Source organism: Falco rusticolus, chromosome Z (assembly GCF_015220075.1).
Source record: "Falco rusticolus isolate bFalRus1 chromosome Z, bFalRus1.pri, whole genome shotgun sequence".
NCBI classification, from domain to species: Eukaryota; Metazoa; Chordata; class Aves; order Falconiformes; family Falconidae; genus Falco; species Falco rusticolus.
The window spans coordinates 55,279,057-55,292,277 of NC_051210.1; the positions used below are offsets into that span (position 1 = coordinate 55,279,057).

General features: G+C 40.4%; 1 long non-coding RNA gene across 2 annotated transcripts in view; it reads left to right on the forward strand.

Moving 5' to 3' along the window:
- The window catches only part of LOC119141582, a 32,918-nt gene that overhangs the window by 10,677 nt on the left and 9,020 nt on the right, over positions 1–13,221 (forward strand). For both annotated transcript variants that reach the window (XR_005101979.1, XR_005101978.1), the window contains exons 3-4: positions 4,744–4,929; positions 10,229–10,390. This is a non-coding gene — a long non-coding RNA (uncharacterized LOC119141582). The remainder of the gene's footprint in view (positions 1–4,743; positions 4,930–10,228; positions 10,391–13,221) is intronic.

Sequence of the window (13,221 nt, forward strand, 5' to 3'; positions counted from 1 at the left end):
TGTGCCAGCTTTGTCCAGCATGGCAGGCACACCTGACCTGAAGGACAGTTTTACCCCCTTGCTGCTCACCAGTTGCTTTGTCAGCTGCAGTCCAGGCTGCTCCAAAAGGGGTAGACAGAACCATGCCTGCTGCTGCGCTTGGCTGCTCATCCCCATGGCTTCCCATTGCAGGCATGAGTTTTGCAAAGCCACATGGAGAGCTGGGCTGGTGGGCCAACCTGGCTAAATCCCAGTCATCTCACTGTTGCTAGCTTTCAGCTGAGCAGCTTCCCAGATCCAGCTCACTGTGTGGCCATGGGAGCGAAGGCACTGGCAGAAAGAGGTGACTGGCTGTGGGCAGGGAGAAGGGCGTGAGACCACTCCTTCAGTGCAGCACTGGTTCTCACCATGCTGCCTCTACAACCGTTGGCGTGCACTGCCTGCCACCCTTTAACTATATGGCTCAACATCAAACTAATAAGCCTGTCCTGGGGCCCATCATAGCTCAGGTGATGTGGGCACTGCTTCTGAGTCCCAGCCTGGCTTACACTGGAACCAGGCATGGATTTGCAACAAATAGGAGTAACTGAAATCTAGGCTTAAGTACCACCACAATTTATACTGACAATATCTGTGTGCTACTTTATATATATATATATATATATATATATATATATACACACACTTAATTTTATGAAACAGATGTGGTTGGTTTTTTTCCCTCACGTTGCTTTTCCTGTGCTGAAGTCCTGATAGATGTATTAGGCCCACCACAGAAACTGAACCTTGAGTAACATGGTATCAGAGAGTGAAATCTTTGGAATGGAAATGACTTTGATATTTCCCTGATGTATTAGCAGGAAATGTTTTTTCTCAGATCACCTTAAAAAAGTAAAAAAGTGGAGTGTATCCAAGATTCGACTTTTAGGATAGGACATTGCAGAAGAGAATGGAAGACTGATTAATGTGAAGCAGCTCCACATGTTCCAGCTTTCATGCCTCATCAGTGCCTTTTCTGATAGCCTTAAATTTTGACAGCTGTTGATTGGTGGAAGTCAAAGATGAGGAAGTATAAAATAATTTGATTTTGTTTCAAGGGATGGTCTGTCAAAACCAGGCACAGCCTTAATGACAAACTGTGACTATGGTTTCTTAGTAGTTACAAAAAAATCTGCTCTCCGATGTAGGATAATCTGCTAAACATACTATGACGGGCATTTTAGGCAAAATGTATGGTTACATTTCACAGTTACTACTGTGGAATAGCATTTAGTTCTTCAGTAAGAAGTATCCCTTGAGGAGCAGAAGGTGAAACGACTGGAATTCACATAGTTTTAAGTTACACAGTTTTCTATAAATAGAGTGCCTATTAAAATGAAAAAATAGAGCACCTATTAAATCTGCCATGGATTTCAGTGGGAACAGAAGTGGGTCATAGGTCTGCATAGAAACTGAAAAAAATAATGAAATTTTATGCATGGCAGTGCCAGCTCAGTGCCCCAGTTTCTCCATCAGGTTTTGTACTGTTCTTTTTCCACATAGATTTGAGTTCCTGCAGTGACTCTTGATCTAATAGTGTTCGTATTTGTAATATGTTTCAACAAAAAGGCATGATTAGCCTTGTGTTCTGGATATTGGCTTGTCTCTGTGGGCAACTTTTTTCAGCTCTTATTATTTGTGTCTTACCCACAAGCATAGAAGCTGCATAGTAACCAGCCCTCACTGACAAGGTTACCTTACATTACTGCAGCACAGTAAAGGTGGCAGAAGGCAAGCATTTTAGTTCTGTCAAATTCCGTTTACAGCTTTTACGTTATCAAGGTCCTTTGTGTTGCCGGTGCAGTGTAGAGGGGCCATGGGGAGATGGAATACTCGTGCCTACATCTGAATCAGTGGAGGAGGAGGAACAGGATTAGCAGCTGACCACAGTACCTAAGATACTGAGTAAACAAAGACCCAGATGTTAGGTTGAGACATCAAACCCAGGCGATGTCTATCCAACAGTGAGCCAGGCTCCCAGCATTTTCCATGTGCTACAGTCCAGCAGAGGCATCTGTTACAAAGCAAAACTCTCTGCACAGAGTCCACTTTTGCTGCTCACTTAGGTGACTTTTTATCATTACATCTGGAGCAATAAATCATCAATAAACATTTGTGTTGCAACCAGAAGCACAGGTTCTGTTTGTTGTACATACAGCCTACAAACAAAATAAAATGGATTAAGGGCTGAAACAATGTTATATTCTCCACTAACTAAGAATGTTCAGTTTTGATTAATCAAAACTATTGGAAATCATGAAAGCCTGTTATGAAATCTGAAAATATTCTCACTTCTATAGAATTTTTAAATATACACAGTTCTGGTGATCACCTACAGGTGTGACTGCTGTGATTGCTTGGTAGAAAAGGGCTATCCATAACTGAAGTAAAATATACCTAACATTTTAGATTACCAAAAGGCCTCACAGAAAAATTGTTATTTCTGAATTAGTACCTAGGATATAATATTGTGAACCTAAAGATATGAATGACATTAAAAAGTGGTGTTGCCTTGGGAATATAAAACCATATGACTTGGAATTCCAGATCAGGTTATTGATTCCAGTCATCATTAGCAGTTATAATGAATATTTTAGTTTTAAAAGACAGCTGCTGCTGTCTGCATCTAACCAATTGTGCAACAGAAGTACAGTGCAGAGAATATTCCTTCCATGAGTGATTGATCCATTTATGACAATAAATGAGATTTTATTATCCTTATCTTGCTGCTTGCATGAACAATTTGAAGTCTGCAGTTTTCTTTTATCTCTTCTGAGTAGCAGAGATGTGCTGACTGGAACACATTAGTAGGAGAAAAATAAGTGAAATGTAAACAAACCTATCTTGAGTGCTGTTGTTTAATATCTAGATATGAACAGAAATACCTCCTGACAAATGTGTGGGGCCTGTTTCAGTTCATCAATATGTGAAATCTCCCACCCAGCTCCTGAGCATTAGGCTATATTCAACAGAGGAGCCAAGAGGTGAACAGAACACTGACCCTCTCCCCAACCCTTGTAAGCACTCATGAACATGAGAATATAAAATACTTCCTCATTCAGATTTTTAAGTTCACAGTTCTCATGTATTTCTTTGCTGCAGTCAATTTCCTAGTGATTTTTAATGGCCTGGAGCTGTGGATATGTTAGCAAAGTTCATCTATAAGCCAGTTGTACTGGACATTCCAGTTGGTTTCTCTAACCACAGAAATGTATTAGACTAGGAAAAAAATGTGGAAAAGCAAAGATGGAAACGTGGGAATGGAAATTCTCCTTTGCATTTGAAGGTGTAGTGTGCTACATGCTTAGCAGCAAGTAGCCTGTTATTTGATGGCTTAGCTTAAACTCTGAAATGCTTCCATCTCCTGTATCCCATATTTCAGTTCTCTGTGATTTTTAGTTTTGCTAAATTCTGACAGGTGGAATTTTGCAGAGTTTGCTGCAACATAGCTTGTCTCTTTGCCTGCAGAGTTTGGTGATGTCTCACTGTGCACTGTGTCAGTGAAGAACCTTCTGCCTGCTCTCACAGAGTCCACGGCTGGTGTGACTCCTCTGCTAGATGCAAAGTGATGACAATCTCCAAAACCCCATGTGTTTCAGAGAAGGGAAACATCTTTACCCTCTTGGTAAAAAGGTCAAAAGCCACAAAGGATCTTCCCAGGATCCCATTTGTCATCAAGTGGTGAAATTCTTTGTTGTACTGTAGGATATAGGATATGTTCTCAAGGCAGTCATGTAATTTCTATTGATCTAGCCACACTCTCCACGTGTATTGTTGCTTCAGTAGCTGATAACTTGGTGTACTGTTGTACTGGATCTGGCTGGGATGGAGCTCCTAGCAGCCTATATAGTGCTGTGTTTTGCATTTGTGGCTAGGCAGAGTTGGTAACACATTAAGTGGTAATACTCCAGTGTTTTGGCTATTGCTGACCAGTGGTTGCAGTGTCAAGGCTTTCTTTTCAAACCACTTCTCCTCTGCCAAGGCCAGTAGGTTGTGTGTGGGCAAGAGGTTGGGATTGGGCCCAGCTGGGACAGCTGACACAAACTGAACAAAGGGGCATTCCATACCATATGATGTCTTGCTTAGCAATAAAAGCTGAGGGAAAAGAAGAGGATGCAGGAGCATTTCTTGTTACGGCATTTGTCTTCCCAAGCAATCATTATGGGTGCTAAGGCCACGCTTTCCAGGAAGTGGCTGGACATCTGCCTGCTGATGGGAAGTAGCAAGTAAATTCCTCTTCTTGCTTTGCTTTCATGCACAGCTTTTGCTTTTGTTATTACACTACCTTTATCTCAACCTAGGATCTTTTCCATCTTAACTTTGCCCTCCCTCCTGTTGAGAATGGAGAGTGAGAGAGCAAGTGAGTGGGTGTCTCGCATCCAGCCAAGGTCAACCCACTAAAATTGTCTTGCATAAGACTGTATTTTAAGATGGGACCAGCCTGACCAATCTCTATGAGCATATTTGACACACTTAGCTGTAGAAAACTCAGCTCATTCTCCTGATGTAGGTACTCGGGCATTAGGGTAGCTTTTGTTCATTCAGATCATCAGTACGGGACTAGGATTATCTCAATGTGAAGCCCTTCTGCGTAGAATGTATTTACAAAGAAATGCAAATTTTTCAGTAGATGGTGATCCATAGCTTGCAAAATAAAAGATCAAGGATTTGACATACATTTAAGAGAGTATCATGATTCAGGCTTTCCATTTTTCTTTTCCACAGTTCATGTCTTCACAGTGACTCAGAGGCCCAGGAGCTGTTAACAAAGTCAATAATCAGGAGGGTTGCTCACTCTGCACTGGCAGATGAGATTATGTCAATATGAAACTCAGCTTCAGACAGTATTTCCTGTGAAGGATTGGAAGTAGGATACTGTGAAAATCCACATGAAGGAACAATTAATGTGAGGTGAGTAACAACAGTTTGTCTCGTTTGTTGCAGGGAAGACAATGTGTGAGAAAGCAAGGTAAAATACTGGTGGATATTATGAATAAATGCAACTCTCCAGACAGCCCTTTCTTGAACAGCACAGTCCTGATTCACTCAACCATATTAAATTATAATTAGTCATGTCCCAAACTCAGCACAGACTTGCTGAATAGGCTGTTTATATAAGATCCCTGTAGCAGACTTAGGAGACATGGCATAGGAAATGAATGCTAGTATAAAAAAATCAAACAGTTTCTCCCATAAGAATCTGTAGCACAGCTAAAGTCTTGAGGCCAAAACCAGCTATATGTAGATGCAAGAGTCATATGCTATTTAAAGATAGAACTTGGATAATTTCTGTGGCTGAATATGGCATCACCCTGTACAAAAGCTACTGCAGTGACCAAAAGATGCAGCATGAAATCTATCCTCACAGAAATGAGTGGAAGCCTTGCCATGCATTTGACAGGATCGTAATTTTATTAATCATTATGGCTAGCAGAAGCTGGTGGAGCAAGGGAGTGCAATCTCTTTGAGATCAGCCTGCAAGGTATGAGTACACACCCAATCAACTTTTGCAGGGTGTCATAAACAGTGACATGCAGTTGCTTCTAGTAAAAAAGACAGCAAGCAACCTCTGCTTTACGAGGAACAGGTGGTAAGATTTTGTAGCTCAATGTTTGTGAGTCTCCAGACTGGAGCATGAAAACTTTGCCTGTAAAAACCACATTGTGGAACTTTTTCTGAGAGTCTGGTAAGTATCAGGACTGGGTATTTAGCTGGAATTAGACTTCTTGCTTAGAAGCATTCTTTGACATTTCTTGAGGAAATTTGTGTTAGGGACATTTAAAAACCAAAGCATTCAAGCGAGTGGCTTAACTTTTTTCCCAACTGAATGGGTAATTCAAGCATGCTCGTGTCTGCAGTCACGAATCTTCCTGTTCTGCTTTTATAGAGCACCTTACATTGGGAACTGTGTGCAAGAGTAGAGCTGATGTGTGTTATGATAATACAAATAGTAAATACAGGAATAATCATCAGCAGATGGGGTCCCCACGCAGCTTTTGCTGAGGAGTCTGTAAGAATATCACCCCAGTGCAGCAGGCCACACAACAAGGGATGAGGAAGCAGTCAGGATTCTTATAATTGAAATTAACTGTATGTTGTTTCAATTAATTGTTCCAATTAGTCTCTCTTTTTTTTTCAGTTATGCCTTTCTGTAACCGTGTCATCTGGGATGCTGTGAGAAATTGAAAATGCCCTAATGGTCAGATGCTCATCAATTAAAGAACTTTCTGTTTCTAATTAGCTCCCTGAGAAGAATTCATTGTAGGAATGAAAAATTTTATAGGTGCACTGAGTGAGGCGTTGTTTTTATTACAAGACTGATTTTCCTTTCAATGAGAGCATTATTTCTGTTGCCAAAAATTATTTTTAAAAAGCCTTAATAGAGAAGAAAAGAAGGAAACAGCTGGTTTGTTTCTATCTAGCAGACTTGTTCTTGTGAGCTATTTATCATAATTAATTAGTAGCTAGGGTGCAAACAACACAACAGCTTTAAGCCCCTTCCCCCCACCCCAACCCCCCCAAAAAATAAAATTCCAAAATAATAATCCAAATTAAAACTGCCAAAGCTACTTTTTATGAAGTCAGATCAAGAGGTACTGTTTCAGTTTTTTAGTCAATGAGACATTTCCTGTCAAAGACTGAGAAAAAATGGTTGGATTCTAGATCTGATTAAAATATTTCTGAGCTTATGTTGTTGGTTGTTGGGTTTTTTAAATGGAAAACTGAAGTCTAAGATGCAGTTTCAGAAGTTTTATTTTTCCCCAGTTGTGATGTGCACTGGAAGTTCACACAGTACCAAGAACAGTTGCTAGCAGTTGTTTCCCCTGAGGCTGTAAATGCAAAAGAACAGAAAACTCCGCCTAAAAGCATGGCCTAACAGATGCTTTCTGCCACAGCCTGTAAGCATCTCCAAATCCAGGTGTAAGTATCACACTGCTCTGATATGCTAAGATTCAAAGAGACCAGTTTTTCAGATTTTTAAGTGTGGCACACAGCCTGCACGTTAAGCCAGACCTCCAAAGCCTACATGCTAAGCAAACGCCTCCGGTTTAAGAGCTTATTCACAAATGGAGCTATTTGTGACTATGTCTAGGGTTAGGCAGTGCGTAAATATAACCTGTGAATGGACGCACCTTCCTACACAACCTCCAGAGAGCAGAGCTGCCCAAGAAGCTGTGCTTTTTTTTTCTGCTTACCCTCCACTAGGAATGCTGAGACAGATCTCCAAAGTTATTTAGTTGTGGTGTTGCTTCAGCTACGATGATCCAAGGACATTTTGTCACATAGAGGTGACAAGACTTAGGGAAATGCACCATCTTATATATCAGCTATATTATGTGGTACAAATGGATGGCACGTGATGCCTTCATCAGCCATTTTCATCCTCATCAAACGTATTTTAGCAGTACGACCTAACTCAAATCCTTAGTCTTCTTGTCTCATTTCTGATCTTTGCTTAAGAGAATAACTTTACAGTAATCACCACAGATTTGAGCAAGGGATTAATTTATCTCTCTGTATATATATGTAGGTATATAGGTGTGTATATGTAACTATAAACACATATATAAATATATATACACATTTCTGTATTTTAATTAAGTTATAAGACAACTTCCATTGCAGCCTTTGCTTATGATTTCCACGTAAAAAATCTGCAGTTAACCAAAATGCTGAATGAAGTGAGGCTTATAACTTTTTTAGGATTCTCTGTCCTAAACCTTGTTTGTCAAAGGTTTCTCACACTTTTGGAACCTCTAAGTAAAAATAGGTTAAGCACCTGAAACAGTCCATTTTTGCATCTAATCAAATTCATCATCTTTTCCACAGCATCTCAATGATCATAAACTTAGGGTTTTTGCATGCCTCTGTACTGATAATATGACCTGTTTAATAACGTCTAGCATTAACACAGCAGGAGCATCAAAATCAGGATTTTCATAGATTATCCACTAAATAAAATGTTTTTATACTTTTGTACCTCTAACATAATGGTTGTTCAAATGCTTGTACCTTCTTACTCATTCAGGTGAAAAGAACAGAGCAGAGCAACTTACTCAAAATGCTCAAAAGCTGTAATACAAATTTCCCTCAAGTCCTGTCCTACCGATGAAGAGATCTATGTAACCAACAATGCTTGATACAAAAATTAACCCCATCTCCTTTTCTTACAGTTTACTTTCATGTGTTCTTGGGGGAGCGAGGAAGATTATATTAGAACAAAGCAGCATTTGGCAAATGATAAATCATGGCTTCTCAAAAGCCAGTCATGCATTTCTCTGTTTGCACAGTATTCCTGGAATGACAGTACAATGGCCCTGTCCATAAGCAGTGTGCAAGTTCACAATAGCCTGAACTCCCAGACCATACATTCCTGCTGCCTCTTTTGTGCTAGCATTAGCTGCTACGTGGCTGTGTTGTGAAAATGAAGCTTTTCGGGTTTTGTGGGATAAATGTTCTGCAACGTTATTGAGCATTCCACATTGCTTTGGCTTATACTGATTGTGAAACCTACCATTAGTTGGGGGGTGTGTGTGTGAAAAAAAGAAGCATTTATCAGTACAGTAAACCCATATTTACAATGTCCTTCATCCTCCATTCTGCATAGATAAAATGGACCAGCCAAAAGTAAATCAGTCAGAAAGGCACATGAATCGCCTAGGTTAAAAAGGCAAGCTGTTACTCTCTGCCTCCTCCTCCATTTCCAACACCACCTCACTTAACTGAATTGCCATTGAAATGTGTGTTTCCTGATAGCAGTTCTCAAGTGTCTTTTTGTCATGTTCATCCTCTGTTTAATGGCTATTTCTTCTTTTTCTTAATATTGAGCTCCTTAAATTCCTACGCTGTCTATAGCTTCCATTTCCACTGCATAAAATAGGACAGCACAGCGGCTTTTTGAGGGATGAAAGAACTCCACCATTTGCTTTTATCAGCCGGCATACCCTGGTAAAGAGTTTCTGGTGCTGCGTAATACTGAACTTCAAAATCTTTGACATACTGGGTTTTGCAGATGGATGACTAGACTGTATGCATGGTGGCAGTAAAAAGAAAGCAGAGAGCTTACATCCTTCACTGTAATTAATATAGCAATAAGATTCTGGATGTTGTTTCTAGTACCTTGATATATTTATTTAATGTTGAGGTTATTTGTATTTTTCATTAGGCTCCTCTTTCTTGTACAGAGAGGATTAAAAGCTAGAAAACATCATGTGTCTCAAAATAAGCCTGATTTTGTTCTGTTTTTACATAAGCTCAGACATGGCCACTGTCCTGTTTTGAATGAATTGTGAAGTGTCTGCAGTAATTTTTTTTTACAGAAAGAAATGCCCAGGGCATGCCAAGCTGGGTATGTTCTGGATCAAATATCCATGGACTGAGCTATCAAAGACCCCTCCCACTGGTGTACACCAAATGGTTCACTACATGCAAAATGCAATTTGTATACACATGGCAGTTTTTTGAGTGTGCTGCTGCAGAGCTCTTCATCCCAGATGGTCAACAATTTTTACATTCTTTGGCTCGAGCTATTGTTTCAAGATTACCTGTTGCCCCTTTCTGCAAGGTTCTGTCCCCTGGGGACATCCTGTCCCCAGATGTCTCATGGGCAGAAGTTCTTCCCCAGTCCATGTAAAGCCTGTGTTGGAGTCAAAATCTCAGCTTCGCAAGGAAGGCTGGAGACAGTCCAGGAGCTAAGGAGCAGCTTCAGGGGGCAACAGAGCTGGAGAAGCTGGGTCCTTGGGCACAAGGACTGAATGAAGTAATGCCACAAGGATCTTCCTTTCTTGGGCAAGGGAACTGGAGATCCTGGAGGCAGGAATGATGGGATGGACTTCTAACTGCTCTGTGGGGGAAAAGGGTGTGCTCCTTACCTGGAGGAGTCTTTTGCTGGCTGGTAATACACCTTTAATGCAGGTCCCTGATGAGACTGTAGCCAGAGTGATTGCAGGGTCTGAATCCCCTTCCCTGCAAAGTGTTTTGACAAACTTTACAGCTACAGTCTCAATCTTTTGTGTAAGAACATGCCTTAGATTCAAACAGTCACTTTTGGCTAAAGTTACCAAATAAAATCTTAGATGTTATAAAATTATTTTGTTTACAGTAACAAATTGCGATCCATATTACAGGTTGCCTCCATTCTTATTTTTCCTTAGGATTCTGGGGATCAAATTCTGATCTCAGGTAGCTGAAATCTTGTTTTCCCTTATAGACAACCCACAGAGAACAGGATGTCTTGGGACCATCAGACTGGACTAATTAGCCAACTATATGCATACTTCCTGAAGGAGTTTTCTTCACGTTTTTTTGTGGAGGAGGTCTTGTCCAAAACAGAGGACACTGGTGAGCACACTCTTCATCCATCCATCCACTGGTAAGGGTATTGTCTCATGCAATTCCAGAAACCTGTTCTGACAGATTATAAAATTTGGCAAGTGATTGTAATGTACTTTAACAGCCTCTAATATGTCAAAGGGAAGCAGAAGCCAAGATTTAAAGTTATTTAACCCATAGTCTCAAGACATTAATCATTAAAATAAATGTCTAATACTGCCAGTCACAGCTAAAAAACAGAGATGAGTTGACTTCACAGCTTCTCTTTCCAGGGCAGAACTTTTGGGAGGTATTTCTCTGGGCTTAAACCTTGCCTATCACACAGCAAACGTTGTTGTTATTGCTATTATTATTACTGCCACGATCATCAATCAGCATCATTACTGGTAAACAAAACTCCAACATGTAGATCTGCTATTTATGGCTATTTTCTTGAGGATTTTGAGACAGATGTTATGTGCAGTGTGCTGCAGACTTCATTTATCTCAAATTGCCATGTCAAGTGTTCTGTTTTTTGAGGACCACTTCCTAGGGATGCCAATGGTAGAGGAACAAAAATCAAAGGGTGCCTCTGTCTTTTATAGGAGAGGTAACTGGACTGGCACTGGAGACTCTCTGACAAGCAGTAGTCAAATGTAAGCTTGTAAGGCACCCATGCTAATGGCATACATAACTTTTAGACTGCAGGAAAATGTGACTTGTGCAGTAGGTGATATAAGATATAGCCTGTGTGTTTCTACGTGTAGTAAGCTATAAAATAACAGTCTCATCATGCAACTCCAGACTGTTCACTCCTAGCTTCTCAGACCAGATCCTGGGCTTCCTTGACCTGAGGTGAGAGGAGACTATGATCAGGAGAGCAACCATTGCTGTCACTGCTTAACAGCTGCTGATTATTAGTATTAGGGCTTCTCTCACATTTGCCAAGAGCTAAGGACAACTCCACCAGAAGTCTGGATAGAGAAGGAGTAAAACAGAAGAAGGAATTTATCCTGCTTCTCTGCTGTCATCCCGTGTATGTGAAGGAAACCACAGCTGCATCTGGGGCTTTTCTGCATAAGTGTATAAGCAGCTGAGCTACTGACTGCAGGTTAGTGTACTTGAAAGGAGAATCAGACAGCAAATAAGTTTATTCAAATACTTTAAGAAGACACCCTGTATCTTCAAATCTTTATCTGGAGTTTTTTTACTGTGATATACAATCTATTTTGTGATGGCCTGCCTGTTAAAGCAGTCATGGCCAATGATTATTGCCAGTATGAGCCAAAATATGGTTCTTCATTTTCCATTTTATAAGGTTTACACTACATAGATAGCTTGTAATATATTTCTTACTGATAGGAAAAATTAATTCAGTAAATAAGTACTTCTCCAGAACAAATGGACTTATGGGTATTCTCCAGGTATATGGTTCACTTTACTGCTGATCAAGTCATAGCATCTGCATTTGCCTCATGTACTGGCACTTCTAAGCAACTAGAGCATGGCTTGGTGTCTACATTATACAGCTTCTCCTGCAAGGTCTCTTCAATGGATACCCAAAAAGCAGTTGAGAATGTGGTTGAGAGTGATTGAACAACATTCCTGTCTCCCTTGTGTTTTTAGGAACTCTGTGTTCAATTCTTTAGCTACAGACGTTAGGGATCCAAAGAATTTTGGAGACAGCAGTTTTTCTGGATCTGAGACAGATGTCAAGGCCCACGTTGATAGGAGATGCTACTCAGTGAATACTTCCATCTTTAGATTTAATTTTTCTTCCTTTAATGCTGCAAAGGGAAGTGGTGTTTCCAGCACTTCAAGCAGCCATGATCCTCACCCTGCTAGTTTATACTGCTGAGACCACCAGCCACTCAAGACCTCTTCAGCCCAAGGATTTAAATTGCAGCTGATGGATGAGCCATCTTTGTTTAACAGGAATGACCACAGTAGTATTAACTACTCTGCTAAGAAAAATTGGAGCCTGTACCGAGGTGTTTGATTCTCCATAGGAAAGATCCTTTCTGATTTCAGTGATAGATAGGGATATAGACAAAAAGTGTGTCAAAATAAGCAGAAATCTAGGAGTGGTCTTTGCTATTATTAAGCTTTTTGCTTCTGGAAAGGAAGAGAGGTGGTCCTTAGCACTCACTGAAGGGTGTCTCCGTGCAGCTAAATAAGGTGCTGTTACAGTGTTGTGCTGGTTTATCTGTACCAGGTATTTTAAGATAGCACAGATAAAAAAAGCAAAGCAGACCCAGTGGCATGCACTGTCCTGTGTGCTAGCAACTTGATCGTAAGCTGTTCAGGGAACCAGGCTGTTAATTCTGTTCAAGCTATAGCCCATTAAGTTGCCTGCTAACTGCTTAAATAATAGCACAGGTTAGCTGTAAATGTTCTTAATTTCCTTTGGGAATGAATAACAACATATCTGAGATTTGGCCTTGTGGAGGGACTACAACTCAGCTACATCTAACAGGATCTGCTTTGCTTCTACTTCAGATAAATTCATTTGTTATGCAGACAATTTCTCAAAATTAGCTGTTGTTTGTCATGTATTCATGACTGTACAGGAGGAGATGTAGTTGAAAGTCCACTTGGTCTTTAATTAAACTGAAGGATTAAATGTTTTATATTAATTATTGACAGTAAACTCCAAAGGATGTGGTAGAGGAAGTAGTATTTCCAGTACATTTCACACTTTGCTTTCTTGTTGCAGCACAGTGATGCAATTACCTTCTTGTAACACTTGGACAGAGATTGGTTATCTGCTTGGAACCATCCACAACACCTTTAAAGATGATGTGCTCTGCTCTTGTATTACTCTGCCTCATGGGTGCATAGTGCAGTGTTTGATACTTGCAAACAAGAGGATGTCCTCCAGGCACAGTAGCC